General features: G+C 41.6%; 1 protein-coding gene across 7 annotated transcripts in view; it reads right to left on the bottom strand.

Moving 5' to 3' along the window:
- Positions 1-25,210, bottom strand: part of RHOBTB1 (Rho related BTB domain containing 1) — a 141,989-nt gene that overhangs the window by 68,263 nt on the left and 48,516 nt on the right. The window contains exons 1-2 of one of the 7 annotated variants that reach the window (XM_005699064.3): positions 10,086-10,151; positions 7,175-7,225 (exon numbers count right to left, since the gene is read on the bottom strand). The exons of 3 other annotated variants lie outside the window; for them this stretch is intronic. The gene's annotated coding sequence lies outside the window, so the exon portion shown is untranslated. Of the gene's footprint in view, positions 1-7,174; positions 7,226-9,353; positions 9,667-10,085; positions 10,152-25,210 lie in introns of those variants that run through there. 3 more of the 7 variants (XM_018042278.1, XM_005699065.3, XM_018042281.1) reach the window with 3 other exon arrangements.

The following is a 25,210-nucleotide window of genomic DNA, read 5'->3' as shown; positions in this document are numbered from 1 at the left end:
CTCCAGGAGTTGGTGATGGACAGGGAGGCCTGGTGTGCTGCGATTCATGGGGTCGCAAAGAGTCGGACACGACTGAGCGACTGAACTGAACTGAACTGAATTCTTTAAGTTATATAGTTATGATTCATATATTTTTGTTTAAACAAGATACAGTTCAATAAAAAAGTTTAAAACTCAGATTCCTGGGCCCTAACATGAATAACTAAGACTACAGGTTACAAAATTCCTGGGAGTATACAGTGTATAGCAAAGGTTGAGAATCATTGGACCAGATGATCTACATCTGATAGTGTGCCAGTCTCTACTGGCCCGTGAACCAACTGTTAAATTTTCAGGACTTTTGCAAGCCTGTTAAAATAGGGTCAGTACTGAATATTAATTATATAAAGTTTCAGTTAAATAAATTATATTAAAACAAAGGTAACTAAATACTCAAATCTTACCGCTTTGTGTTTATTCTACTATATTTTAGTACTACCTGTATTTTGAAGTTTGTTGTTGTTGTTCAGTCCCTAAGTCGTGTTAGACTCTTTGTGACCCCATGGACTGCAGCGTGCCAGGCTTCCCTGTCCTTCACAAACCCCCAGAGTTTGCTCAAACTCATGTCTGTTAAGTCAGTGATGGCAGCCAACCATCTCATCCTCTGTTGCTCACTTCTCTTGCCCTCAATTTTTCCCAGCATCAGGGTCTTTTCCAATGAGTCAGCTTTTTGCATCAGGTGGCCAAAGTATATTTTGGGGTTATTTATTCCAGTTTTATCTGTATAATGGAAATACTATATAACCATGTGCTCCTGTGGGCTTCCCCGCTGGTTTAGCAGTAAAGAATTCGCCTGAGCTGCAAGAGATGTGGGTTCAATCCCTGGATCAGAAAGATCCCCTGGAGAAGGATATGGTAATCCACTCCAGTATTCTTGCCTGGGAAAGCCCATGGACAGATGAGCCTGGTGGGCTATGATCCATGGAGTCACAAATGAGTTGACACAACTTAGTAACTAAACAACGATGTGCTACTCTGCCATCTCTTTCCAACTCCACACTCGGTCACAATGGTGGTTTCAAATCGGCCATGGTGAAACTGCCAACCACTCCACATCAGGTCTTGCTTTACTTTTCTGTCACCGTGACGTAAGAAAATGACTTTAAAATGCTAATAATGCAGATTAAACTTAAAAGGGTGTAATGTATATAGCTGTTATATTATGAATAATGCATTTAAGGAAATATCCTTACAGTATTTAAAAGCTATTATTTGGCTCAGCAAAGAAGTCATTCATATCTTTGATGAATGAATACAGTCTGACATATGCCTTTGTTACTTCAGTTTTGTCTTATTCATTAACATAAGGAAAAACACTGGCCAACATTTACATGGGAATTGCACTCATCAACTGTACCATAGGTAGACCATGGATAGATGAGTTCTCAAAACCAGTGTTTTATGAGACCCAATTAGCTAAACGGAGTTTACAACAAAGAGTATTCTTTATTATTATTTATAAATAGTATGCTACACCCATTCTTTATGTCAGCAAAATTTATAATCAACTTATGTTTGCACATAAATGCACTCTTTTTCTCTTCGAGAGTGCAGGTTGATTTACCAGCACAAACCTTTCACGTTTAAGAGTCTATGACTTTATATAATTTAAGAAAGAAGAAAACAAAATAAGATGGGAGCCTCCAAGGAAGGAGTTTCAGCATAAGATAATGACTATACTTTAAAAAGTACAGTATATTTCCCTACTTAAAATATGATCCTCAGACCAGTAGCACTGGCATCAGTGAGGTACCCCTGGGAAACGCCTAATCTTAGGCCTCACTCTAGAACTTCTGAATCAGAATCTGCATTTTATTAAGATGCCCAGGTGGTTTTTTTGCACATTAAATTTTGGGAAGCATTGCTTTAACAATAAACTCCCTGCTGTGAATGGAAACTCACATAGCTGGTTTGAGACTAGTAGCAATCTAGCAGTTGGTGATCTCTAAGCAGCTCATACCGAAAGAAGGACAGCACTGGGGAAAACACCTAATGGCTAACCCTACACTTGAAGAGTGAAGAACAGGGAATCCTGGTGTGCTACAGTCCATGGGGTCACAAAGAGTCTGACATGACTTAATGACTCAATAACTAACCTGAAGAGGACATATGTCTTGCAACACACATTCGTCCAACACTGAAAAGGGAAACTGAGCCACTAGGAAAGTAAAGGCTATTCTAGGCCACTTGGACGATTCATTTCAAAAAAGGGGGAAAAAGTACAAGTAAGAAAAAAAGATCTTATCAGGAGCTTTCCTCCATGTATATGTAATAAGAACTGTTGCCAAAGACTTGGATCCAAAAACTCAAAACAGGGCAGCAAGTGCCACATGACAAAGTGTGGCAGCTGGAGATAGGAGTGTGATGAAACATTTCCCAGAGATGTAATTTAGGCCACGGTAGCTATCAAGTGCTGAGGGTGAAAGGGGGAAATTGCAGTGCTCATGTTTTTCCCATCAACATATCAGTTAGCAACCTGCGACAGAGAGAAAAGACGGTCAATGCCCAGGAAAGATTCAATACTAGAGTTAATTGAAATGATGGGAGGAAAGTCTCACTTGTTTTGAAATTGAAAGCAAAAATGTTTTACTGGCAACACTTTTCTCTGAAAATATTTTAGTTATTTGGCTGAAAACACAGCAGCTGCTTTGAGATGCAAAGGTCTACATGGAAAACACCTTAGATAAAAACAGTGTCAAAGGACATGAGAGCCAGGTATCTCCCAGAGGAGTTTGCTATTACTTTGAGGCAGAAACTCAAGCAGTAAAGTAATTCATGCAAACCTCAGCAACCCTAGAGTGTGAAGAAGATAAATGTAATTGTGACCAGGCTACTGGTACTCAGGGACACAACTGGGCCCGTTTTTACCCAAGAAAAAAGGTCATTATAGTGATCCCTTGCAGTGTCAGACTTCAGATGACTCCAGAACATTTAGCAGCAAAATGATATGGATGCCCTAATGTGTTGTAACATTTTCTCTTGACATACTTTAGCAAGGCCAAGAAGAAAACTCACCCTTGTTGAGCACCTACTGTTTTTTGTGTGTTTTTTAATCATTTATTTGTTTGGCTGTACCAGGTCTGAGTTGTGGCATGTGGGATCTTTACTTGCAGCCTGTGAACTCTTAGTTGCAGCCTGTGAAATCTAGTTCCCTGACTAGGGATAGAACTGGTAGACCTTGCACTGGGGGAGCACGGAGTCTTAGCCATTGGACCATCAGGGAAGACTCCCTAATATCTGTTTTACATGTGTGATTTCATAGCATTCTCATAATCCTCTGATGGAGGTGATATTGTCTCCATTTTACGGATGAGCAAAATGAGCTCCAAAGAAATATGTCACCCACGTCACATGATTAATAAAAAGCCAGAAATCCATAGACAAAATTTAAAATCTCCATAGTTGATGAAAACAGGCATCTCAACAAAAACAGCTTGAAAGGGATCAGAGTACGGGGTAGTTAAATTTTGAATACAAGGAGACTGGTCTGTATTGGTGTCCGTGAAGATAGGAAAGGTCTCTCCTAGGACCCACAATACCTTTACACTGCTGGAATCCCCTTGTAACCCATTTCTGGATGTATGTTAGGTTTCAGATATATTTCAGATTTGATAGCTGCAATTTTGGCTAAGTTGGAGGCTTTAGAAGGTGTGCCATGTTTCAGGCAGTGTTACATAAAAGAACTGAGCCCTGGACTGGGCTTTGGAAACCTGGGTTCAGCCCCAGCTGTGTCACTTATGAACTGGAAGAGTGGGTGAGCTGCACTGCTTCTCTGGATGGTAGATTGTTTCTCACCTATGTGAGGTTGGATTAAGGATCTTTAAGAACCTCTCTGGTTCAGGATTCAACCCTCCATGACTCAACTGTTTACTAGTGTGACTTCCATCAAAATATATTAGAGATGCCCTGAAGAATTAACAATCTGTACAGACAACACTGCTGTGTGGTTCAAGTTACCAAATACAAAACAAGATACATAAAATTAAAAAAAGAACCCTACAAGAATAATTAATTCTTTTACAATCTGCAAGAATAACCTGGAACTGAATATTTTAAAGTGCTTCCCCCCCCATTATATACTTAAATCAAATATATATTCAAATTCTTAGATCTTTGTACAAATCCAAGCTCTACTTCCAATTAGTTCTTGACTTAATATACCTGAGTTTCCTTTTTGCTTCTATAAAATTGGAATTTATAAAGAATAGTATCTGTAGTACAATCAAGTGTCTGGCATCTAGAAGCAGCATGATATAAGTACTGGTTATTGTTTTTTCAGCAGTCATTAGGGGTCTGGACTAGGTTGGGTGACAAACAGTTCCACGGAAATTTCTCCACAGAGGGATGGAGACTGAGATTGTAACCCCATTAGCACTGAGGACTTGCCATTAACCTGTGTCTATGCAATAAATAATGTCAGGTGCAGAGAGAAGAAATGTAATCACACTTGTGGACCTGCAGGCATCCATCTGGTTTCCTTCTTTGTAAAACTTTCTAATTCATCCTTAGTTGATTAAACCTTATCGGACATGTTGATGTGCTTGATGGGACAGCTGCTGGCAGTATCTGAGGGCAGGTGTGTCCTGGGACATCAAAGAGTGGCTGTCATACTCACATTTTAGTGTCTTTATTTGCCCATTTCTCAGTTTCTGTCCAATGTGTACGAGGAACAAAAGATAGGAGGAGGTGACTTCACTTTGTTTATAAATTCCAGCCTCCCTGGAACCCCCAAAAAAACCCTAAACAATTTTTATTCTGACATATCAATAACCTGTCCATACACATCCCATCTGTTTGGGTGACTGCCTCTTGCCTTTCCAGGCAAAGCTCTCCTTGTCTCCTCCCCTCCCCCATGAATCACACACTCCCACCCCCTTCCCCTTTCTATATACACCTCACTTTTTGTGACTTATCTTTCCTTCCCTCTCCAAATTTTGTTTCGGTGTCGAGATGTTGGTGGGGAGCCTGGGTAGAGAAAAGAAGATGAAAACAAGAACCAGATTCAAATAATCTGTACTCTTTGAACCCTATTAGGTGAAGCCAGAGTAAGGCCTTCAAAGAATGAGACTGAGCTGCCTGTTTTCTAAAAGGAAAAAGGAAGACCAATAAGAAGAGTAAAGAAAAAAAAATTCCCGCTTTCTACAGGTACATTTCTTGAGTGAAAAACAGCAGAATTTCATGTATTTCCAGGCGTGTTTTGAGAGAGGTCAAGCATAGCAACCAAAGCCTCTAAAGTTCAAAAAAGCAAACAAATGGTTGCTAATTAAATTACTCTTAGAGACACCATACTCATTCTAAGGCCTTTTTTGGTGCTAACATTATATGATTCAGAGTATAATTTTACTCTTTAAGCAATTATAGGTTTATAGTTGTTATATGGATAATTTACAACATACCATTGTCACAGCTAAGCAAATATCAGTTGATAATGAGGTCTTAATCTGTAAGGGGGCTTCCCAGTCTAATAGAGCTATTATGATCTATTTCGTAATGATACATTATATAACAACTTTTATAGGACAAAGCTGTTATAGGACAGCTTATAATAATCCTTTAAACACTTAAAAGTATCTTTTAACTAATTAAGCTTTTAGGGTTATTAGCTTGGGTTGGGGGTATCAGTACATTAAAAAAGAAGATACAGTAAGGTTTTCTTTGGTAATTTATTCCCATTTTACTTTTTATTATCCCTTTATATAATACTCTCTGAGAAGGATTAACAACTTACACATTATTCTACAAAAAGTAAGGGTGGAGGAAGAAAGAGGGGAAAAGAGAAGGTGGTCAACCCTGGCAAAAACGGAAAACGTCCTGCTTAACCTTTAAATATTGGCCATTTTCAGGACTTACATTGGCATTTATTTACTAGGTATCCAAATATATCTATGTGGCACATTTCAGACAAACTGAGCTTGCAGAAGGAATCCAGTACTCTTAAGCACCAGGTCATGTTGTAATGCTTAGTGATGCTGTGAAGATTCAGACAGCTTACAATTTTGTTTCAATGCTTTTCAAGCAATAACATCTCAAGTTTGAGATACTGTAATTTAGCAGTTCTAGATGAATGCATAATCTCTCCCTGTTGGTTTGAAATTCTACACTCTGTCTTTCTCTAAACTCTTACCCTTTTATTATCTATCTAGACAAAAATGTGCTTGGAAAATTTTTTTGTGAATGTACCATTGACCCTCAGTTCAGGGCATGCATTATCTTGATTTATGTTCTCACTTTTCCTGCATGATTGTTTAATATCTTGTCTTTTAAAATCTATTTGTAAGATCCTTAAACCTGGAGACCACCATAGTAAAAATCTTAAATTTTTGACAGGGCCATGCCATAAAGTACACACAAATACTTAATATTTTGCTGTTTTACTTAAAGAGAATGGAATTTATACTTTTGTAACACCTTTGTCATTGAATTTTACTACATAAGCTATAATTACCAAGTTATCTTAGGCAAGTCACTTAAACTTCTTTGGTCCCAGTTTCTCTATTGGACAAGATTTTTCCAACTAGAGAATTTAGGTTTTGGATTAAGACAGAACTTTAAAAAATATAATTTCTTCCATTTACTAGAAGCAGGAACTGAACCTATTACCTGACCTCTCTGAACTTTCAATTCCTCACCTTGTCCTCTGGAGGTGTGTTACACCTCACAGGAATATTTTTTTTTTTTTTTTTGCAGAATGAGAACGTAAGTGTAAGGAATGCAGCATATTACCTGAATTTTGGTTCAAGCTCAAAAATATCAGTCATTATTGTATCAATTTTCTTTCTGCTCTAGACTGCTAAGATTAGGACAGATATAAAATTGCAATGATCAAGCATGCAAATCCCCTGTATTTTCAGCTTTTCCTGGCACGACTTGGGTCCCCAACATGAAAGAGAAAAGTCTTATAAAGAACAAACTGATTCAAGGCCCATTTTAGTGCTATTTTTACTCACAGAGTAAATAAAATAATTTTAATAATCATGGAAATTGTGATATTCGTAACTGAGTCAATTAAAAAAAATATGACAAAGACAACTCATTCTAAGACAAATGACCAAGTAAGTTGTTCTGAAATGCATGCTCAGAATCAGACAGAATATGTCAGCAATCTATGGTCATGGGTTTGCACAAAGACACTGACCTGGCTTGCTGGAAGTGAAGAACAGAACCCCCTGCTCACAGCTGGACTTACCTACACAAAAGAGAGAAGTGCCTTATAAAGTATTGCTCTGTAATACTTGCTCGCTTGGAGCACATGGGGCACCACTGACATTTTGAACATGCATTGTTTTCCTCTCTACCCCACCCACCAAAGAGCAGAACCTGCTTTATTTTTTTCAAGTGTCAGTGTTAAAATGGCATTTCTTGGGGCCATATACATCCTGAAATAGCTAGGTGAACTTTTTGTAGCATTTCTGAAAATACATTTCTGAGCATTTGGCAATGATACTAAAAAAAAAAAAAAAAAAAAGGCAGTTAGCCACAAAACCATGAATAGAAACAAGGAAAACCTTTCAGGGATTTTACAATACAGAAGGAAAGGAAATGGATCTACGATTCCTCCAAAATAGCATTTTTAGGCCATATTATCATAAGTCCAAATGATTCCATTGTTTTTTTCTATTTGATTGCATTTGCATAACTAATAAGCTATGTTGTTGTACCAACATCAAACTGCCCGTGTTTCTGTTTCTACCTCTGTAACCACACACAATCCTATGTACTTAAAGTCACACTACTTTCTAAATTTGGTTGGACAACAATGTGCAAGCTTAGAATACTATGATTTCATTGCTTCCTAATGATTTTTCAAAGTCTTCCACACTGTGAAGAACAAGTTAAATTCCTTTCCCACTAACAAGTCCAAATGCTATCCAAGAATCTCAGAGAAAAGTTACTTGAATAATAATTTGCTGCCTACTCCACCTGTGGAGTGGTATGCAGACATTATTTATATCGAAAAGAGCTTGTGTTTCTCTTTCAGCAAACAGTGACTCTCTCAGGCGTCCACAGAGTTATCAGAAATGAAATATAATTTCAAATTTCTGAAGAGTGTTTTAAAACAAACTTATCAGCGTTTTGTTATAAAGCCTAGCTGTTTGCTGAAACCAAACACAGCCTATTGGCTATTTATATCTGCTGATAGTGAGAACAGAGTTATACAGAGATGAAAACTACTGGTAACATACTTTTGCAGTTTAGAGGGGATATGCTGTACAGTGTAAATACGCAGCACTGCTCCCGTGGGTACTGGGGGAGCCCCAAACTAGTGAAACCTCTAGCTGAGCATCTGGCTGGGGTTCAACAAAGCTTCGGGAACAGCACAGGCTGGGGAGAGGGAGTTCAAAGTCAAAGAGCCTCTTCTCCTCTTCCTAGGTCTGAGCGCCTTTGTGTGTATATTAATCTTCATGCATTCCCCCCGCCCCCCAGCAAATGTGTACAGTCAGCTAGAAAGGCACAGCTTGTGTGCTGACGTGCAAAGCCAAGTCAAAACCCTGCGCTTGGCACTCCCTTCTAACTTTCTGGCTTGTCCAAGTCTAAATATTGACATTGCTCCTCAGTTGAGATGTTTGATACTGCTGAGGGTAGAAACGGCAGAACTAACAGCAGGATCAAATGATACATTCTTACACCGTTGAGCCTTCCTTCCACTTCTTTTTTTGTCGAGGGGGTTGGATTCCCTTGTCTGCACAGCTTCCTCCCACCCCACCCTTCCACCCCACCCTGTTTTTCTCCCCAAAACCTGAGCTCGCAGAGACTAGGTAAGGTGTTTTGCAGGCCCCTCAAGGCAGCTCCTACTGTTGCCACAGCAACTCACAACAGACTCCATAGACACCGGGCTGGGGGTGGGGAGCGCCAAACTGTGGGCTGACCGGTCAACTCTTGGGGGTGCAAGCGCCAAAGGGGTTAGTGTCTCCCCCTGTGCAGTTCCTCTGGCTCCCCACCACCTTCCAAGGAAAGAGCCTTGTGGTCGGCGCGGCACGTCCCCCACCCCCTCCCTGGCGCAGCCCTCCTCCTAAGGGTGCCCTGTTGTGCATTTTCTCAGCTCCAAGTTAGGGGTGCGGCTGTGCAGGCGCTCCTAGAAATCTCTTCTGCTGGCCTCTGATGGGAGGGTTCCCGGCCTCGCAGAGAAGGCGAGGGCGTCTCCCAGGGCAGCTCGGTCCCACGACTCTTGCTCGGGACGCGGCCGGCCGCGTGGCGCGGCCCGGGGCCCCCATAGGCCACCCGCCGGGGCCGGGGCGGGGTGGGGTGGGGGGGGGCTCCGCGGCGGCTGCTCGGAGAAGTTTCACAGCATAGCGCACTCACGACACAGAACCTACCCTGAAGCCGAGCGAGACGCGAGCTCTCTCCGCCTTCAAGGGCTGGGGGAGCTGGGGTGGGGGGTGGTCCCCGCCACTCAGCAGCAGCCACGACTGCGCGCGGTCGCGGGTGTGCCGGGCCCCTGCGCGCGGCGCGCCGCCCGCCGCCCAACTTTGCACAAAGGCAGCATGGCTCTGCCTCGCCTCTTGGGCTCGCCCCGCGCCGCGGCGGCAGCTCTTCCCGGTGCCGGACCAGAGGGGCTCGCCCCTTTCCGTCCCCCAGCCCTCCCCCTTTCCTCCCGCCCCCGCCCGGCTCCCAGGCTGGCCGGCCGGGCGGAATGGAGAGCGCTCGGCACCCAGCTCCGCCGCGGTGGCGACCGCCGCTTGCTCTGTGACGTTAGCAGCCTTCGCGGCTATTTATATCCGCACGATTGGATTTCATTCATGAAACCCGGGCCTGGTGTGTCTGTGCGCTAGGGTGCGGGTTGCAAAGGTGCCTTAGTTTTTACGCAGACCCTGGGGGTGGAGGTGGGTGGAGGTGGGTGGGGGCGGGCTCGGAGGTGGCCTGCCGGGGGCTAACGTGTGCCGAGCCTGGGAGACCCCAGCCCTGCTTGCTAGTGGCCGGGAGGGGAGGGGCAGAGCGAGCTGTAGCCCCCGCCCTCCCCACGTCCTCTGTCCCCAGCACCCCACCCATTCGCATACAACTGCTGGCCCTTTGTCCCAGGCTCTGGAAAAGTAAGTTGGGCCACTAACCGGCTGGGCAGCATGGCTCTCTTCCCCCCAGGAGCTGACCGGCCGCGGACTCCAAGGGAGGACATTGGCTTTTGTTTCAAAACCGAGCCCAGCTGCTGACTAAGAGCTGCGTTAGCCCAGCCTCCTCCTCCCCTGGGCGCTGCACGTGCTGCCCGGCTCGACTCTGGGTTACCTTCCTCTGTGACTTGGCTCGTGGTGTCCCCGCAAGGGGCGTAAGGTCGCACCGGCTGCCCCCGACCCGAGTAAGGAGGAGATTTACAACCTTCTACAAATGGCTGAGTGAGGAAGTGAAATTGACTTCTGACCGCTTGTGGGTTGTCAGAATTCTTGGATACCCTGCTGAACTTCTTACTCTTCCAGGCTGTGAGCTCTGAGGACGGACCAGGGGCAGCTTTCATGCGTGCACATAAAAGATGTCTATTTCCTACAGAATGTCAGGTAATCTGTGAAGCTCTAAGGAGGTGACAATGAACACAACCAACCCGGTGCTGGTCCCCAAGGCACTTCCTTTCAGTCAGCTATTAAAATTAGTGTGTTTTAAAGCATCTCATTCCCATCCTCTAAAGAAGCAATTAGGGGGTAAAGGTATTGATGTGTGCAGCTAAGGTTAAAGGGTTTATTCATTCGTGCTGTGCTGCGCTCAATGGTGTCAGACTCTTTGCTACCCCATGGACTGTAGCCAGCCAGGCTCCTCTGTCCTTGGAATTTTTCAGGCAAGAATACTGGAGTGGGTTGCCATTTCCTACTCCAGGGGAATTTCCTGACCCAGGGATCGAACCTGAATCTCTTGCGTTTCCTTTGTTTCCTGTGTCTCCTGCATTGGCAGGCAGATTCTTTACCACTGTGTCACCTGGGAAGCCCTCATTCATTTGATAAACCTTTATTGAGGAGGCTATCTGTGTCCTAAGGGCTGGGGGTACAAAGATGGCAACAATGTGTTTTTAGTTCTCAAGGAGTCCTCAGGTAATGGATTTACAGAGCTGGGAAAGAAGGACCCATATTCTGCTGCAAAGACTGTATCTGTGTTATCCCTCAAGAAACAGAACATCAAAAAGGTTATAAATGCAAACACACTTCTCCTACCTCAGTTTCCTCTAAGAAACCATGGACTCCCCGGATGAGTTTTACTACATGGGATGTTCCTACTCTTCCCCACTAGTTTATATTCCCTTTGGAGACCAAGTCTTGCCTGGTGCTCTCTGAATTCCCCAGAGACCCTAGAATATAGTGACATTCAATGTTTTTACAAGGAAAGGTATTAAGGGCAACCTTCTTTTTTAAGCCATCCTCACTGAACTGTCTTTGAAAATAGAATTATTAGTCTCTAATCTTTAATACCTAGAAGAGAGGACAATGAAAAGTCAGATTATGGGGGTCTACTCTAAGAACCTCAAGACAGACCCATGAGGGGGTGATCATTTACTTGGCACAAAACAGACTTTGCTTAATCTATTTAAAAGTGACTATTTTGAAAGGTTTAATCAATATGCCTTTTTTTTCAGTAACATATTTCTTAGGAAAATTTAATTAACCCTGTTCACTCCTAGCAATCACTCCTCTTTAGTGCAAGCCATTTCTCATCAGACTGCAATGGGAGATGAGAAATAGTATAGAAACTCAAAAGAAATAGGAATCAACATGTATTATGGCCTTTACATCTGGGAGGCAATGGGCTAGGCCAGGAGGTTTCAAACACATTTTCTCAATTAAGCGTCATACTAGTTGATGAGGTAGATGCCATAATTAACATAACCATTTTAAAGATGATAAAACTGAGGCACATAGAAGTAAGTAGTTTTCTGAAATTTTGACAGTTGCATTTGCACCTTGGTCAGATTATGCTAAGGCATTATTATATCACTAACTGGCCTTTTGACATCCTGCTTTTTCTTAATTTCTTTCATTTCCTCAGTTATGAATTAAACAGTTAAACGGCATGTTTAAGCAGCAGGTCAGTCAGTCAGTTCAGACACTCAGTTATATCCAACTCTTTGTGATCCCATGCATCAGGGTCTTTTCAAATGAGTCAGTTCTTTGCATCAGGTGGCTAAAATATTGGAGTTTCAGCTTCAGCATCAGCCCTTCCAATGAATATTCAGGACTGGTCTCCTTTAGGATGGACTGGTTGGATCTCCTTGCTGTCCAAAGGACTCTCAAGAATCTTCTCCAACACCACAGTTCAAAAGCATCAATTCTTCGGCACTCAGCTTTCTTTATCCAACTCTCACATCCATACATGACCACTAGAAAAACCATAGCCTTGACTAGACTGACCTTTGTTGGCAAAGTAATGTCTCTGTTTTTTAATATGCTGTCTAGGCTGGTCATAACTTTTCTTCCAAGGAGTAAGCGTCTTTTAATTTCATGGCTGCAATCACCACCTGCAGTGCTTTTGGAGCCCCCCAAAATAAAGTCTCTTACTGTTTCCATTGTTTCCCCATCTATTTGCCATGAAGTAATGGGACCAGATACCATGATCTTCATTTTCTGAATGTTGAGCTTTAAACCAAGTTTTTCACTCTCCTCTTTCACTTTCATCAAGAGGCTCATTAGTTCTTCTTCACTTTCTGCCATAAGGGTGGTATCATCTGCGTATCTAAAATTATTGATATTTCTCCCACCCTCTTGATTCCAGCCTGTGCTTCACCCAACCAGCATTTCTCATGATGTACTCTGCATATAAGTTAAATAAGCAGGGTGACAATATACAGCCTTGACCTACTCCTTTCCCTATTTGGAACCAGTCTGTTCCAAGTCCAGTTCTAACTGTTGCTTCCTGACCTGCATACAGATCTCCCAATAGGCAGGTTAGGTGGTCTGGTATTCCCATCTTTTCCACAGTTGATGGTGATCACACAGTCAAAGGCTTTGGTCAATAAAGCAGAAATAGATGTTTTTCTGGAACTTTTGCTTTTTCGATAATCCAATGCATGTTGGCAATTTGATCTGATTCCTCTGCCTTTTCTAAAACCATCTTGAACATATGGATGGTCACAGTTCACGTACTGTTGAAGCCTGGCTTGGAGAATTTGGAGCATTACTTTACTAGTGTATGAGATGAGTGCAATTGTGCAGTAGTTTGAGCATTCTATGTCATTGCGTTTCTTTGGGATTGGAATGAGGACTGATCTTTTCCAGTAAAAATTGGTACTTAAGTATAATTAAATGAACACTATGTCTTTAAACATTCAGGTTTCTACTGCACAAAAGTGGTATAAAAACTTTTGACTACCTTTTATGGTAATTATTTGCCAAAGTCACAGGATTAAAAAAATTCTCACAGTCAAGATACAGAGATGTTTCATACCATAGAACAGCATCATGCTAAGTCTTGGTATTTGCATCCTTCCACCAACCGCTAATCTATTCTCCATGTCTAGAATTTTGTCATTTTGAGGCTTGTATTAATGAGAGCATACAGTAGATAATGTTTTGAGATTGAATGAATTCTTTTTTACTAGGCAAAATGCTGTTGAGGTTCATTCAGGGTGTAGCATATATCAGTACTTCATTTTAATGCTGAGTCAATTTCTGTTGGATAGCTATACCAGAATTTGTTCATCTGTTGTCCTGTTGAAGGACTTTTTTGAGTAGCTTCAGTTTTTCCAGTAAGAGTAACGCTTCTATAAACATGGTTTTGTAGGTATGTGTGTGAACTTAAGTTTTTATTTCTTTGGGATGAACGCCCAAGAATGCCATTGCTGGGTCATATGCTAAAAAACTGTCTAACTGTGTTCCAGGGTGCCTGTAACATTTTATGTTCCCAGTAGTAATGTATGAGAAATCTAGTTCCTCCATGTTCTCATCAGTATTTGGTATTATTACTATTAAAAAAGTTTCATTTGTTCAGTAGCTTTTTACAGACAAATTATGGTGGTTAAATCTGGATTTCCCTAATGACTAATGATACTGAAGAACTGACTCATTGAAAAAGACCTTGATGCTGGGAAGATTGAAGGCAGGAGGAGAAGGGGACGATAGAGGATGAGATGGTTGGATGGCATCACGGACTGGATGGACATGAGTTTGAGCAAGCTCCGGGAGTTGGTGATGGACAGGAAAGCCTGGCATGCTGCAGTCCATGGGGTCGCAAACAGTCGGATAGGACTGAGCGGCTGAACTGAACTGAATCATACTGAACCTCCTCTCATGTGCCATTATATCTTTTTTTGCGGAAATATCTATTCATCTCTTTGGCCTACTTTATAACTGGATTTTTTAAACTGTTGTGTTTTAAGAGTTTTTTTTTTTTCCCCAAAAGTATATTCTGGGATCACAGAACTTTCAAACTGCAAAATAAATACTCCTTCAAGATAACACCATTTTCAATCCAGTCACTAGCATCCAACATTTCTACTGCCATTCGTTTTAGAGAATCTTCTCAGGTATTTACATTAAGTATTCTGAAGTACTTACATAAAACTCCTTTAGAGAGGGTCTTTCCCTATTATTTAATAAACCTGCTCCTCATCTGTCCGTAACCGACCCGCAGAATCTGACTGGCACGTGGCCACTGCCGAACTAGTGGAGGCCCCGCCTCCGTGCAGGCGCAGAGGCCACTTCCGGCAATCCGAGCCAGGGATGCAGCTAAGGCTGCAAGAAGCTTGCGTGAGGCTTGGTTTGTGCGGACCATCCATCGCCTTCTCCTTGGATGCAGAATGGGGTGTTGTACTTGGCTGTTTAAAGGATGTCGTCCTGGATGGCAAGTTCCAGGTGTTAGGCAGCAAATTTCATGGACAAGTGTTTGAAGACATGCACCTATTTTAAGGAGTTTGGTAGAAAGATAATGAAAAACAGTTGCCGGAGCAGATTCCCGGAGTTAGCAGGGGAACAGCCAACACCTTTGTGGCACTTTACAGATCAGGTGACTGGAGATGTAGTAAAGGAGGTATGCTGGCTTTTGAAGAAATGCACCTAGACTAGAGAACTAAGTAAGACCCGTGGGCACTGGACTTAAGCATTGGCTTAGGGATGACTTTATCCAAATTGTCTTGCACGCTGGCTTTTCCGGAACGACCACGGCTATGGCTCCCACCTCCAGGCAGTGGGGTCAGTCTTGACGGAGCAGGCAGGAGGGTGTGTGCCTCTTCAGCGAGTGGTGGCAGAAATGTAAGAGACCCTGTTCGGGGCTCTTCATTAATGGCAAAGTAAATGACCTGACCCTCCAAAGACCCTTTGTTTCTCCTGAAACTTGTATTCTGGATCTCTAGTACTTCCGCCGGAGTAGGGGCTTCTCCCAGATGTCAGACTCCTCTGGTGCCTGACGCTGTTCAGCGTTCCGTTCGGGGCCCCCTCCTCATTTCTCTTGTCTTTGGTATCCACATGGAATAACCTTGCATCGGGAATCCCTTTCCCCAGTACCGCAGGCAGGCTTTGCCCCAATCCCTTTCAGCTGGGTAGGGAGAAGACCCTGTAGCCTCAGGAGCCCAGCTGTATGGAGTTTTGACTAATTGGGAATTGATCTCAGCTGTGAATCATACCTGCTCTTATGGTCTTTGAAGTTCCTATTTTCTAGAGAAATCCAAGTTAGTCTTGGCTGTGGGAATCAACTAAAGGAAATGTTCTTTACCTGAAAGCTACAAGTGTAAATGAACTCCCAGTCTTGAGTTTGTAGTCTGGTTATTGCTGTTGACCTTGATGCGGTTTCTAGTGGGTCCAGTCTTGGCATTTCCTTTGTTACCCATCTAAAGATAGAAGCTTTAAATACAGTGTGCTTTTAGTTGTCAGTTCTCTGAAGGTGGAAATTTTATTGCATTAGAGTTCCTTTTGTGACTGGGCAACAGTGGATATAGGCCATGTGTTGGAAATAGACAAAGAAGTATTCTTTGCCTACAGCATGTTAAATGTATTTGTGCAGGTTTGCATAACATCCTTTCTGTGGGGATTCCTTCATTAGGTTTTCTGTTGGTGGGTCAAGTTTGTTGAAAACATGATTTTTGTGAGCTCTGCAATTGTTGCTACATTCATCTTCTTGTCACAGTCTCTCTTACCAAGATGACTGTTCACCGGTCTAGCTCAGCATCTGTGAGAGGAGGTAGCAGACAGCTTTTATGGGCCTCTGTCTGGCTTTGTTTAGTACAGAGCTGCTAATTGTGAAACATGTATATCACACCTCTAAAAGAAGAAAAACAGTCTAATGCACATTATTTTTGATTAAAAAAAATAGAATTCTGTACTGGGGAAAAATCTGCATGTGAAATGGACATTTGTTCAGAAGAAGCTATGTTCCTTATATTACAAAAGGTGTTAATATCAGGCTTCAATTTTACCTGATTCCAAGTAAATGACAAGATTTATGTGTCGTGGCATTTTTAAGGCTATCTTGCCTGACCAACTGTGTCATGCCAAAAATACAAAACTGTTTCTCTTCATGACACTAGTTAAAAAAAAAAAAAAAAGAAAAACAAAAACCTCAAACCGAAACACATTAAGGGGAGCATAGAGCAGGGAAAGAGTAGGAAAATGGAATTGTATTTTTGCCATCCCACTAACTAGTCCTATAATTCTGTGCTAGTTCCTACTGCATTTCAAATTTCCATGTGTAAAATGAGGATGAGAATAATCACTTTCTAAAGAGTTGTTGAGACTAAATGAAATAACGTCTGTGGAAAATGTCTTGTAAAATGTGAAACTCTCTACACGCTGGTAAGTGTAAAATGACTCATCCTGAAGCCATTTAAAAATCCTATGCAGCACAGGGCATGCTTGCATTTGGGAGTACAAAGATCAGTCATATAGGAACTGTATCATTCCCATAACTCAGCCTGCAAGGATGACTGTAAGTATTATACAGAATAGCCTCCACCGACTTCTCTCCATAAGGCAGAAAGTTTTTGAGATTTGAGTTTTTTTGCTTTGCTGCATTTCCTCCCCACCCCATCCTCCCTATCAGTTCAGTTCAGTTGCTCAGTCGTGTCTGACTCTTTGCGACCCCATGAATCGCAGCACGATAGAAGTGTGCCAAACTACATACAGAAACTAGAAAAACAGATGGACTGCACATGCACACACAAAACCCATTTCAGAAAACTAATTCTGCCTTTGTTCCTGTCACATTTTTCTTCTTACTGAGCATCTCTAATATACATGTCATTTAATCTTCATGACACCTTGAGAATTATTATCTCAAATATGAGCGGTGGGAAAAGTGAGAGTGAAAGTCGCTCAGTCGTGTCCGACTCTTTGTGACCCAAGGACTATACAGTCCATGCAATTCTCCAGGCCAGAACACTGGAGTGGGTAGCCTTTCCCTTCTCCAGGGCATCTTCCCAACCCAGGAATCAAACCAGGGTCTCCTGCATCGCAGGCAGATTCTTTACCAACTAAGCTATGAGGGAAACAAGTGAAGTTTATTAGAGGGTGACTTGCTCTCTGTTAGCAGATGAGGAAGCTGAATTCTAACCCAGAATGCTCACCCTGACCTTCTGACCACATGAAAGTAAATACTTTGAAATTTAGTGTATAAGTGCACAAGCTGGAATCAAGTTTGCCGGGAGAAATATCAATATCCTCAGATATGCAGATGACACCACCCTTATGGCAGAAAGTGAAGAGGACCTAAAAAGCCTCTTGATGAAAGTGAAAGAGGAGAGTGAAAAAGTTGGCTTAAAGCTCAACATTCGGAAAATGAAGATCATGGCATCTGGTCCCATCACTTCATGGCAGATAGATGGGGAAACAGTGGAAACAGTGTCAGACTTTATTGTTTGGGGCTCCAAAATCACTGCAGATGGTGACTGCAGCCATGAAATTAAAAGACGCTTACTCCTTGGAAGGAAAGTTATGACCAACCTAGATAGCATATTTAAAAGCAGAGATATTACTTTGCCAACAAAGGTCCGTCTAGTCAAGGCTATGGTTTTTCCAGTGGTCATGTATGGGTGTGAGAGTTGGACTGTGGAGAAAGCTGAGTGCCAAAGAATTGATGCTTTTGAACTGTGGTGTTGGAGAAGACTCTTGAGAGTCCCTTGGACTGCAAGGAGATCCAACCAGTCCATCCTAAAGGAGACCAGTCCTGGGTGTTCATTGGAAGAACTGATGCTGAGGCTGAAACTCCAATACTTTGACTACCTCATGGGAAGAGCTGACTCACTGGAAAAGACTGTGATGCTGGGAGGGATTAGGGGCAAGAGGAGAAGGGGACGACAGAAGATGAGATGGCTGGATGGCATCACCGACTTGATGCACATGAGTTTGGGTGAACTCCAGGAGTTGGTGATGGACAGGGAGGCCTGGTGTGCTGCGATTCATGGGGTCACAAAGAGACACGACTGAGTGACTGAACTGAACTGAACACTTAAATCATGGGTGATGGTGGTGGTGGTTTAGTTGCTGAGTCATGTCCAACTCTTGCAACCCCATGGACTGTAGCCTGCCAGGCTCCTCTTGTCCATGGGATTCTCCAGGCAAGAATGCTGGAGTGGGTTGCTGTTTCCTTCTCCATGTAAATCATGGATTTATTCTACTTTAAAAGGAATACAGTTTCTTTGTTTTAGAAACACCAATGACCTGGAAGGAGACCTACCAGTCAGTCCCCAGAAATACAGCTGAATTGTGAGGCTTTTTCTTCTTGTCAGTACTCTACTTTCATAATGGTTCCTTATCTAAAAGCAGCGAGGACCTGACTCCTTCCTCTGAAGTCAAGAACGTGTCTCCATGCACACAACTGCAGTCTCTCCTTAGCTCAGTCAATATTTATATTCATCGTAATATTTAACGGGACCTATGATTTACTACTTGGTAAACTCGCCTTTATGAACAAGTAGTTAACTGCATCACATGTAAGTGATATAAGCAGTTAAAGATGTTCAGGATTGACATTGAAGGAGACCAGTCCCTTAGCTTGTAAACATGAGCTGATAACTCCTGGGGTCAGAGACAAAAATCTCACTTCCTTTCACCAGATCAACTTTAAAGGAGCCTGGAGTTTTGGTGAAAGTGTAGTGTCTTTGTTCCCACAGTCTTTGAGTAGCGCTGTGGGTGAGAAAGCCCATAGTAAATGGTTTGTAACAAAGCTGAATGCTAAAACGTTCACAAGGTTCCTTAGTTATCGTTTCTTCTAGTTAGTCCTATCTGCAAAGCATGTATGTGACTTAAGACCAAACCTCAGTTTTACGGGAAAATTACCCTTTATGGCTTTATTTATTCCACAGTCACCACTGCCCACATTACATTGATCGTTCACAAAAGGGAACTTTGAGACCATACAACTGTTTTGTAAAGAGTAAAGTATAATAAGCAAGGTACTAGGGTGGATGAATAATAATCATAAGTACTGTGATAACCACCTGGCTTGTTTTCTGAGACACTGATAATTATCTCGTTAAATTTATTTTTTAATGGAATATAGTTGAATTATGATGTCAATTGCTGTACAGCAAAGTAAGGCAATGATACACGTGTATACATTTAGATTCTTTTTCATACTCTTCCATTATGTCTTATCACACGATACTGAACACAGTTCCCTGTGCTATTCAGCAGGGCCTTGTTATCCATTCTACATGTAGCCGTTTGCGTCTGCTAACCCCGGCCTCCTATTCCATCGCTCTCCCGCCTCTCTCCCCCTTGGCAGCTCTTAGTCTGTCTTGTATGTCCCTGGTTCTATTTCTGTTTAATAGATAGACTCATTTGTGTCATATTTTAGATTCCACATATAAGTGACACCATATGATATTTGTCTGTTTTTTCTGACTTACTTCCCTTAGTATGATAAGTTCTAGTTGAATCCATGACCACATGACTTTTTTTTTCCCTTTTTTTAACACCAAAGCATTTTTTATTGGGGCACAGCCAGTTAAGAATGTTGTGCAATTTCCAGGTGAACAGCCAAGGGACTCAGCCATACATGTGTATGTATCCATTCTCCCCAGACCCCCTTCCCATTCAGGCTGGCATGTAACATTGAGCAGAGTTCCACGAGCTATACAGTAGGTCTTCGTTTGTTATCCGTTGTAAATACAGCAGTGTGTACATGATCTTCCCAAAGTCCCTAACTCTCCCTTCCCCCCGGCAACCATTAAGGTCATTTCTAAGTCTGTGAGTCTCTTTCTGTTTTATAAGTTTATTTGTATCATTTCTTTTTAGATTCCACATAGAAGGGATGTCATATGATATTTCTCCTTTTCTGTCTGACTTAGCTCACTCAGTATGACATTCTCTAGGGATGACCACCTGACTTTTTAATCTGTAATGATTCTAGTTAATATTTAGGTAGCAACCACTATGTGTTGGGCATGGTGCAGCATGCTTTAATACCTCAGTCCGAGTAATACTTCTTTTTAATAGTAAAGATGATATACCATCTGTGCATGTAAATAGTTCTTTTGCTTTCTATGGAAATGAACTCATTGCAACTTGCTGTTATTAGCAAGAGTTTTGTGTTGTTTGATTTTCGCTAGGTTTGATGTTTCTCCCTAGTAATACATTTTATGTGGCAAATCGATGGGAAAAAAGCGTATATACCCTGAACAATAGTTTACAAATAGAAACACACAGGCACCTAAAAGATGCCTGAAAATTTTCTTTATATTTGGACTCTTGGCATATTATACAAAAAATGGAGGGCTGAGATATTGAGAGATACTTGAGTGCCTTCTGAATGATAAAAATTTATGTTCAGTATAATTTAAGCTTTAAATGTATTTTGATGTATTCAGTTTTATTTTGATTTTTATCAGTTAAAATGGTAAACTTAGCTAACTCTGTTATTTAAAACACTTATTAACCTGGTTATCACCTTTTTTTTTTAAATTTTTGGACTTGGTATTTTCTAGTCCTATCAACTAGAGTGTTCAACAGAGAAGACAACCTGGTTGGGAGTTCAGACCCCTGGCTTGAGAGTTAGGTAATGAGGACTCAAGACTGGCTGTTGACAACTCTTTATGGGAGAATTTCCTCGGGCAAGTCAAGTCACTTCTCCCAGGGCGAGTTTCCTTATCTCTGAATTGAAAGCCTCAGCCTGGAGTACCAAAGTTCATGGCAGTCCAGAGTGTATACACTTTGCATGTTGAAATTATTACAAAAAGACCAGAGACCTAGTGACCTCCAAAAGCACTTTACACTTCTCTTATTATGAAAGATTTAAAAAAAATATTCAACAAATACTGAATGAATTCTTTCCATTTACTTATTACTAAATTAAGCTGACAGTTTCATTAGTTACTGATGGCTCTCATTTGGCTTGGGGGTCAGGGTTGCTAGATAAAATATAGGACACTCAGTTACATTCACCTGTCCCATGCAATTTAGGGCATATTTTAAAAGTATTTATTGTCTGAAATTCACATGTAGCTGGGTATCCTGTATTTCCATTTGCTAAATCTGGCAATTTAGTGGATCAGACAGGGTGAGGAGAGGGGAGCAAAATTAAATTGAAGGAAAACTGACAGAAGCATTTTTGGAATTATCCAGTTGTGAATTTACAAATAAACAGAAGGAGATATAAATGAATTAGTCAAGTAGCATTTCGCAAAGCTTATTCTGTTGGACCAACCCTAAATGAAACTCTGTTAAAAAGGGAAATAGTCCTTTCTTTATAAATGTTAAAGTAAGTTGGAGAACTACTTTATATTTTATCTTCTCCTTAAGGGAAGTTATTTTTCTTATTGCAAGACTTCCCAGGGCATTTATAGGTGAAAGTTAGCTGTGCCCTTCTCAGAGGGAAATGCTCTCTGTTGAGCTGCCTGTGCTTATTTAACCAGGATCTCTTCTTGTGGTCCTCGAATACTATCAACAATCCACAGTGTTCTTAAACACACTTGTGAACATCACAGTTAATAAAACCACAACAGTGTACTGCATGGGTCAGTCATTCCAAACAGCACGGAGGCTTCTTCCTGATTGGGTAGACATGTGGGTCACTGTGGTCAATTATTCAAGGAGTAACCGTCCTGGGTTACTCCAAACCATAGATAATTGCCAACTATCATTACACAGCACAAATGCATGCATTTAAAATGCCAGTTTGGTATATACCAGCAATACTGATTACAAAACACTGTAATTAGTTAATGTAGCTTGGTGGCAGCTGACCCACTATTAGTAAGCATTTTCTTCATCTAAATTTGTTATCTATAACTTGTTAGTGACAGATACTCTAAAGCGTCCAGTGTTTGATTGCAAAGAAAACAGAAACCCATGTCTACACTGAGCTTATTGGTTGTTTGCAAAGGAATGTGACCATTTTGAAAATCAATATGTACTATCATAGTTGATGAGTTAAACTGTTTTTGTTTAAACATGTTATTAAATTCGTAGGCATCTTTAGGCATTAATTTTGATCAATTAACACATTGAAGTAACTATCTTGGGAGTCTACAGATTTTCAGTTGGACTTCATCTGTTAGTAGGCTGATAATTCTCTTCCGAGTGACTACAACTGCTCCCAAACAATTAGGTGCAATGGAGTAAGCACTACTAAGCCTTAGGGGTCAACTCACATGCGCTCTTTCTCCCATCCTAAAAACTAACCTGAATCAAAGGCTAATGAATAGTGAGAATACTAAAAAAGCAGGTCTACCGAATATGTAGCGTGGTGTGGGGAGGGAACCCAAGATTTTAGAATAATCTCACACTTTGCAGTCTATTTCTGGAAACCTCAAAGAGTGTTAACAACTTTTCCACTGGTAATAATGATAACAACAATTACAACATGTGCTGAATGTTCCCTCCATGCCTGACACACTCTGTTCAGTGCTTCTGCAAGCTTTCTCATATCATGTCAGCTTCGTGGCAGCCCTGTGAGATACTATTGTCCTCTCCATTGTACATATGGGAAAGCCAAGGAATAGAGAGTTAAGTCATTTGTGTAAGATCATATCCTTAGGACGGGGAGTTCAAGGACTAAAATTCTAAGTCTACATTCAAATCCAAATTCATATCCACTATATAATGCCGCTGCAAAGGGGAAGGACTTCCTGTGAGCAGACATCACTTGTGAGTGTATTTTCTCTGCCAGGACAGACACAGACCCCACCATTAATCAGATTATAAAGTCAGTAATTAGGTCCTCAGAACATGTGGTTAAAAGCACAAGAAGGCTAATGCCAAATTTAGGGAGGTGCGAAAGTCAAGCACCTCTAAATGAAGAAATCATAGGGAACTTGACTTGATACCATTTTTGTAAGCATCAAGTTGAAGCCGCAAATATTTCAGTTTTAAGCACCGTGTGTTAGAAAGAACACTGATATGACTGTAAATTTTCTAAAGATTTGTCCACTATATAATAACAATTATTTCCCTCAGAAATCAAAGTTTCTGAGCTAGTCTCTTGCAAAAGAAACCCAACGGGTTTTAGTTTTAAAAGGGTTTGGGAACTTGATATTATATAGGTCGGAGGAGCTAAATTTTTTCTTTTTATTTGATGAGTAAGCATAACTGACACCCTGGAATGTGAAGTCAAGTGGGCCTTAGTAAGCATCACTATGAACAAAGCTAGTGGAGGTGATGGAATTCCAGTGGAGCTCTTTCAAATCCTGAAAGATGATGCTGTGAAAGTGCTGCACTCAATATGCCAGCAAATTTGGAAAACTCAGCAGTGGTCATAGGACTGGAAAAGGTCAGTTTTCATTCCAATCCGAGAGAAAGGCAATGCCAAAGAATGCTCAAACTACTGCACAATTGCACTCATATCACACACTAGTAAAGTAATGCTCAAAATTCTCCAAGCCAGGCTTCAGCAATACGTGAACCATGAACTTCCTGATGTTCAAGCTGGTTTTAGAAAAGGCAGAGGAACCAGAGATCAAATTACCAACATCCACTGGATCATGGAAAAAGCAAGAGAGTTCCAGAAAAACATCTATTTCTGTTTTATTGACTATGTCAAAGCCTTTGACTGTGTGGATCACAATAAACTGTGGAAAATTCTGAAAGAGATGGGAATACCAGAGTACCTGACCTGCCTTTTGAGAAACCTGTATGCAGGTCAGGAAGCAACAGTTAGAACTGGACATGGAACAACAGACTGGTTCCAAATAGGAAAAGGAGTACGTCAAGGCTGTATATTGTCACCCTGCTTATTTAACGTCTATGCAGAGTACATCATGAGAAACGCTGGACTGGAAGAAGCACAAGCTGGAATCAAGATTGCCAGGAGAAATATCAGTAACCTCAGATATGCAGATGACACCACCCAATGGCAGAAAGTGAAGAGGAACTAAAAAGCCTCTTGATGAAAGAGGAGAGTAAGAACATTGGCTTAAAGCTCAACATTCAGAAAACGAAGATCATGGCATCTGGTCCCATTAGTTCATGGGAAATAGATGGGGAAACAGTGGAAACAGTGTCAGACTTTATTTTTTGGGGCTCCAAAATGACTGCAGATGGTGACTGCAGCCATGAAATTAAAAGATGCTTACTCCTTGGGAGGAAAGTTATGACCAACATAGATAGCATATTGAGAAGCAGAGATATTACTTTGCCAACAAAGGTCAATCTAGTCAAGGCTATGGTTTTTCCAGTGGTCATGTATGGATGTGAGAGTTGGACTGTGAAGAAGGCTGAGCACCGAAGAATTGATGCTTTTGAACTGTGGTGTTGGAGAAGACTCTTGAGAGCCCCTTGAACTGCAAGGAGATCCAACCAGTCCATTCTAAAGGAGATCAGTCCTGGGTGTTCTTTGGAAAGAATGATGCTAAAGCTGAAACTCCAGTACTTTGGCCACCTCATGGGAAGAGTTGACTCATTGGAAAAGACTCTGATGCTGGGAGGGATTGGGGGCAGGAGGAAAAGGGGACGACAGAGGATGAGTTGGCTGGATGGTGTCACCGACTCGATGGACGTGAGTCTGAGTGAACTCCGGGAGTTGCTGATGGACAGGGAGGCCTGGTGTGCTGTGATTCATGGGGTCACAAAGAGTCAGACATGACTGAGCAACTGAACTGAACTGAAGCATAACTGGATTAAAAGGTTGTGTAGATACAAACTTCTAAAGTAAAAAAAAAAAAAACAAAAAACTCAAGATGAATCATCAACAGGAAAGAGTAAGAATTTATAATAAAAGTGACTTCATTTTTAAAATTAATGTGGTAACATCTTCACAGTGGTAGCATGTTAATTTGGTGGTCCCCGATGAACCACACTTCTCTGCCTGGGGGAGGTCCCTCCTGGAAGAGGCTGGCCTT

The sequence above is a fragment of the Capra hircus genome, chromosome 28 (genome assembly GCF_001704415.2).
Source record: "Capra hircus breed San Clemente chromosome 28, ASM170441v1, whole genome shotgun sequence".
NCBI lineage: Eukaryota > Metazoa > Chordata > Mammalia > Artiodactyla > Bovidae > Capra > Capra hircus.
This window is presented reverse-complemented; position numbering and strand designations above follow the sequence as displayed.